We start from the raw sequence: 6,321 nt of genomic DNA on the forward strand, positions 1-6,321 counted from the left end.
ATCAGTTACAGAAAGCAGCATGTTTTAGAAAACTTGCCTGTTACTTGCTTGGAGCACAATAGAACCGTCCCTCAATAAATTTTATTTTTAGAATCACCTCATCTGTAAGTAGACCTACACACCATCATCCCAAAGTCTTTAACTGACCTCTGCGAGAAGAGATAGAATACCTACTTAGTAATTCTGTACATTGTTTTCCTTTTAATCTTTAGCTTAACAAAACCCTTGGGCATATACTCAACTAAAAAATAAACCTGAGCATTTGACTAACTTGTAACAAGTGTTGTCACCATTCCCCTGTGAAGCACCCCTCTCTCTTCTGCATACAATTTATACAAGATTTTCCTGGTTTGGGTACATTTTTATACAAGATTTTAGTTTGCCTTACTGTTCTCCTCACAGACATAGCTACTTTAACTAAAATTATTCCTTAAACTATGTCAGTGCAGGAGTAACTCATCCATTTAAAGACTGACTTAGCCACTTCAGAACAGTTGTACAAGTCATACACTTAGGTGTTAAATGTGTAGATACATTTATAGATAGATACATTTACAGATGCTGTCTTCAATCAGACACCACTTCAACAGGCCCAGCACAAGTCTCCATGGACCTCGCTGACGGAAGGAACAGAAGGCTGGAAGCAGCTTCAACATTAAAATAAACCTCCTGTTACTGTCCTACAGCTTCTTTTAACAGTGGTCTTGTTTTTTAACGTAAGTGTTACACAAACGCCTCCATCAAATCATTAAAAACTGTATTTACAGTACGCAGCTCATTTCCTTCACTCTTTAAAAAAATCTGGTAAAGTGAATTTTGCTTGGATAAGTAATACGGCCAAAATTACTTTATCAACTCAGTGAACTTCCTTGCTTAACAAAGGCCAGGTTCTGCTTCTGTTCCTGAGATTTTCAGCATCCCTGCTGGGGAAAACGTTATTCCCCTAAAGCTTCACAGATACTTTTCCTCAAATCAGCTAAGATCCATCTGTAAGTACTAACAGTAGAATTACAGAACTTCCAGATTACAGCCAACACTAAAGTTTTTCCTCGGTACTTTTTGCTCAAACACAATGTAAAGTAGCCATTTATTAAATGTGCCTTCTGTCAGTGTTGCAGCCATTTTTAAAAATAACTCTCACTGTTCAATCACATGAATATAGAACCTTCATCTAAAATTGTTATTCAGTTTTACCATTACAGCTGTGAACTTACTAAAACACATCCATGATCTATACAGCTACAGAAGCTGAACTGTCTTGTAAGTGGTGACAGAGCACTTCTTTTGACTAATCGCAAGAGGAATTTTAGAGTGCACCAACTTTCCTGGGAGCACTGTTGTCCTGCACTGGATTCTAGATGTAGCTTATTCTGACATAAGCTTCTTTACAGAAAGGGGCTTGCACTCTCTCTATATCTAATACAGCTCATGCATTCAATAATGCACTCCAAAAATTCCCTTCTCCTTAAGCCTAAGTTTCTTTGCAGGTAAGAAGCAGCACAGGAATATTTACATTTCACCTATGAAGGTTGCAATGTTACAGAACAAACAAAAACCAGTTTGAAAGTATGTCTTCAAAGAAATCACCATATTTCAGCTTGTTGGCAGTTTTAGCAAGAAAGGAAAAAAACAGAGCCAGGGGAAAAAAGTTGAGCTTGAATTTCAAGTCTCTGGCCTAGGCTCACACACCACCACTTCAGCTCATTTTAAACTGAGCGGTGACATTTTATGACTCTTTGAAGGTGCAGAGTTCCAGCGTCTGCCACTTTTCAAGGTGAAATTACATATTAAAAAAATCTATGAAAGAACTCGGAAGTTCTTCCCAATTTTTTTCCTAAATTAAAGTCTTGAATCCTTCCAAAGTTACAGACAAAAATAACAGTTGGCATCTCATGGAACATTATACTGTCACAGATTTCTGCACAGGTTGTTTAACTTTAATTGTTACTTTCATTTCTCAAGGAGGCGGAGGAAGGAAAAAAATATTTTTCCTTTTTGCTTCTTGCAAAGGAAACTCCAGAACAAGAAATGTGACTTTCTTATTCAGTACTTTGTAAAACTACTAGCTCTTAAAAACATTCAACACATCACAGAAAACTTTTGAGTTACATCTCCTAAAATACTGGAGGTGCATTTTCTGAAAGACTTAGTAGCTTTCAAATATTCACATTTTAATCGTCACTAGTGAGCCTAGTTATAGTACACTATGTACAAGTAATACTCACGCTTCTGCAGATGCTTTATTGTTACCACAAATAAAAATTCCCGGGACTCTCAATTTGATATAGACACTGGGGACAAACAAGGAGTGACCTTTAAATGTTTATAAATTGCATAAAGAATCTGAATGTGCCAACCCCTAAAAAAATATTAACTTATCTTTGAGAAAAATCCCCACTTAGATGTGAAGATTACACTAAACTTGCTGGTAAAAACTCTTCGCTGAAATCTCTGTTAGTAAGAACCAAACTCACAATAGCTGAAACTAGAGTTGCTAGACATAAGCAAAGACAAACCTACCCTGCTAGAATTAAATTACCTTCTCCAAACTGTTACATGGTTTTCATCGGAGAGAATAAGAATCTGAACTTCCAGCTTTAAAAATGTAAAAACTTTTTCTCTTGCTCCAATAAAATCAGTATGGTGCTTTGTAAGACAGAAAGTATCTCGAGTAATGTACAAGTGTGTTGTCCCGTTCCTGCCGCACATCTGTGCACGCATTGCTTTTCTTTCGTGTATGAATAACAATTTTGGAATCACCACGAAGACCTGGTAAAGTTAAATACATGTGCATGATGCCACAACACACCGATTTCTTTATCCAACCACACATTCCTTGCTCACGGACGGCTCAGCCCAGTACTCACTCTCCTTCGCACCTCCCCAGACACCCTAGCTTTAAACAGTGCTCCGTATCGCCGTGCTTGGCGATATGAGACCCAAAACCCCCGAATTTTCAGCTATTTATGAACTTTCTCCCGGCGCTCTGGAAGATCGGGATCGCACGGTGTTCTCCACGATTAGGAAGTTCGCCGGAGCGGCCGCCAGACTGAGCTCCCCCCTGGCCCCTTCTGAGCTCCCTCCCTGAGCCTGGAGCGCCCCAAAGCCGAGGCGGGAGCCCCCAGCCCAGCCCCGCCGTCCCGCGGGTGCGGGCGGGCGGCCTGGGCGCGCTCAGCCTCCCCGCCCGGCTGGCCCCGGCTTCCGGGAGCCCGGGCGGACCTGTCCCAGCCTCCCGGGAGGAGAGGGACGAGCTGCGTGCCGCGCTGCCCACGGCGGGCACACGGATTTCCCCTGCCCGGCGTGCGCCGGGCTCACACACGCACGCACACCTCCCTCTGCCCGCGCCGGAGCCGCCGCCGCGTGCCGCCGGCTGGAGCGGAGAGGAGGGGAAGGGAATCGCCGGGTCTGCCCCCCGTTCTCCCTCCCGCCACCCCCCGCCCTTCGAAGGAGTGACGGCGAGCTCGCCCCCAGCCCGGGTCTGCGCCCCGCCGGGCAGGGATCGGAGCCGCCGGCCGGGCTGGACGGAGCCAACTTAGACAAAGGGCACTCCAGACTCCATGCCTCCCCCCTCCAGCTGTCACCGGCCGGGAGCCCGCGTGTCTGCCCGCCGGCGCCCCGCGGGAAGGGGACACGGCTGCTCCCCGGGAGCCGCCGCCGCCGCCCCCATCCTCCCTTCCCTCCCTGCCGCCCCCTCCCCTCCTCTCCTCCCCTCCCCCATGACAAAGGACCCGGGTATAAATAGCCGCTCCCGGCGCCGCCGCCGCCTCAAGCCCGCGAGGTGTCGCTCGCTCGCTCGCCCGCTCACTCACCCGCCCCCCGCCGCCCCGGCTCCGCGCCGCCGCCGCCGCTCCCGCCGGTGCCGCCGCCAGCTCCGCTCGGCGCTCCCGCTCTGCCTCCCTCCGCCTCCGGCTGCCGGATTCACCCTCCCGGACCGAGCGCCAAACACGCCGGTCCAATCGCCATCGCGCTCATTGGCGAGCGCCGAGCGCCGCCCCCATTGGACGGACGGACGCGGCCGGGGCCCCGCCGGGCCAATCGGGGGCGGCGGGGGGCGGGGCGAGGGGCGCGGCCTCGCTCCCCACGTGCGGGGGGGGCAGGGAGGGGTGGGGAGAACTCTTTGTTCTCGCGCTGCCCGCGCGGGGGGACGGGGGGCTCGCGCTCCCCCCGCTGCCGCCGCCCCCCGCCCCCCGCGCGCCCGCCCCCCCCGCGCCGCGCGGCGGGGCCGGGCCCGGGGCTGCGCCGCGCCGGGGAGGCTTGAAACTCTCCGGCCGCCTCACGTGGAGAAGGGGGAGAGGGAGGGGAAAGGGGAGGGAGGCAGGCGAGAGGATTGGCGGGCACCGGGAGGGGCCGCGCTCCCGCTCCCGCTCGGCGCCGCTGCCGAGTTTGAATCGGTCCGAGAGCGGGAGAGGCGTAACGGCCGTAACGGTCCCGGGGGGCGGGAATGTCCGGAGCGGGCCCTCCGTCCCCGCCGCCGTTCCGCCTGTTGCTCCCCCGGCGCGGGAGCTCAGCCGCTGGAGGTCACTCCAGCCTTTCTCCATCTTCAGCAGGCAAAAATAAAATTGCCAAGATAAGTTTTGCTAGCGGGCACTTAGCCCTTCCCTTGTGACCGCATCCCTTTCCGATGCGTCCCGCATCGAGTGCTACTTCCGAGATACACTGGAGCCGTACCCTTACTTCCACAAGTCCCGTCATCCTTCCTTACCAAATATCACCTCTCCTCTTCCCTGTGGCTACCTCAGCGCATCTTCAGGGACAGAAAGGAGCAGCGGCCACTGTAAGAGGGTTCTGACTAAGAAAAGTCTCTCACGGAGGAAATAAATCACAAACGCGCCCACGTTGCCAAATCATGCCGTGGGCTTGCGCGTCTCACAGATCTGACACGTAGGGAAAACGAGGATGTATCAGCCTCGGAGGCTGGGGACAGCCCACGCCCGCGGGGCAGCCCCGCCGCTCCCCGGCGGATGTCTCGGCCGGCTGAGTCACTTTGCGGCGCTGCTGCCTCGCGTCCGCCTGTTTGACCTTTGCTTGCCCAAACTTTACCGCCGCCAGCCCTCCTTCAGTGCATCGCGCCGGCGGCTTCCTCTCCCTCGCTGCTCCGCATCCAGCGCGGTTTCCCCCTGTCGTGGGGGAATGTCATAAATCGCAGCAGCGGCAGCAAAGTGCTCCCTCCGCATCAGGCTCGCATCCTGTTGCTCGCTACGTGCTGTCTCCAGCCTCCAAGGTTGCTGTCGTTTTCCCTCGTTTCTAATCCACGAGCCGTGCTCATCAATCTTGTAGCCGAGGTTGTATTTAAACCTTGAGGGTTCGTGCACCTTTACTGTGCTGTCGTCCTGCTCTCTGGTCGCTCCAGTCTTTACTCTGCTTCAGCAAGGAAAAATAAAATTGCCAAGATAAGTTTTCTAATGATACTCTCCACCTCCCTTGTGACCAGATCCCTTTCCCACGCGTCCCCACATCGACTGCCGCTTCCGATGTGCGCTGGAACTATCGACACATCCTTGCTTCCGTCATCCTTCCTCACCAAATATCAGCTTCCCTCTTCCTTGTGCTTCCTAGCGCTACCTTAGTGCTTCTTCAGGGTCAAAGTTCAAAAAATGACCAGTAGCCACTGTAATGAGGTCCTGAGTGATAAAAATCTCTTGCGGGGAAATAAATCACAAATGCACCTTCATCCCCAAATAATGCAGTTGGCTTATGTGCCAAGTGAGGCTCAATGTTCTCCTACTAAAAGGCAATGTACTTGTGTGTTTTTATAGTGTATTTCTATGTGAAAGTACTTAAAATTTCCAGACTTCATTGTGTATTAAACATGGATTGAGGTCTCAAGTGTGGGCATTCCTACACTGTATGTTCTTGATTTACCTCATGGCCTTGAAAAGGAGTTTCTAATAGTAGGTGTTTTTTTTGTTTGTTTGTTTTGTTTTGTTTTTTGTTTTTTGTTTTTTTTTAATCTCTGGAGTTTCATGAATTAAGAGCAAAAAACATGAAATTATTTCCTATTACAGTTACATGTCATATTGTGGTAGATAGCTATAACCTTCCTCTAATTCTAGTGGAGTGGCTGACAATTGGGAAGATTATCTTTTAAATATTACACTTGAAAAATATTAGTCATTTCTGGAAATTCAGCTATTTTGAATCTATTCTGCCCCAAGATGGCTGCTACCACCAAAATGGCTACCCAGTCCCTTCACAGTTTAGGTTTTGTAATTTATTTTGGTCCTTCAAGTTGCACTTCATGAGATCTGGTTTTGGTCAACAAGAAAAATAACAATTGTTAGATAAGGGTGAAGTAACAATGCAGCAGATACACTTAGCCAC

The 6,321-nt window shown here is 50.0% G+C and overlaps 1 protein-coding gene across 1 annotated transcript in view; it reads right to left on the reverse strand.

The window, feature by feature from the left end:
• The window catches only part of EZH2 (enhancer of zeste 2 polycomb repressive complex 2 subunit), a 51,384-nt gene extending 45,872 nt beyond the window's left edge, over positions 1-5,512 (reverse strand). The window contains exon 1 of the mRNA XM_068203046.1: positions 4,703-5,512. The gene's annotated coding sequence lies outside the window, so the exon portion shown is untranslated. The remainder of the gene's footprint in view (positions 1-4,702) is intronic.
• Positions 5,513-6,321: the final 809 nt, after the last annotated feature.

Source organism: Anomalospiza imberbis, chromosome 1 (assembly GCF_031753505.1).
Source record: "Anomalospiza imberbis isolate Cuckoo-Finch-1a 21T00152 chromosome 1, ASM3175350v1, whole genome shotgun sequence".
NCBI classification, from domain to species: Eukaryota; Metazoa; Chordata; class Aves; order Passeriformes; family Viduidae; genus Anomalospiza; species Anomalospiza imberbis.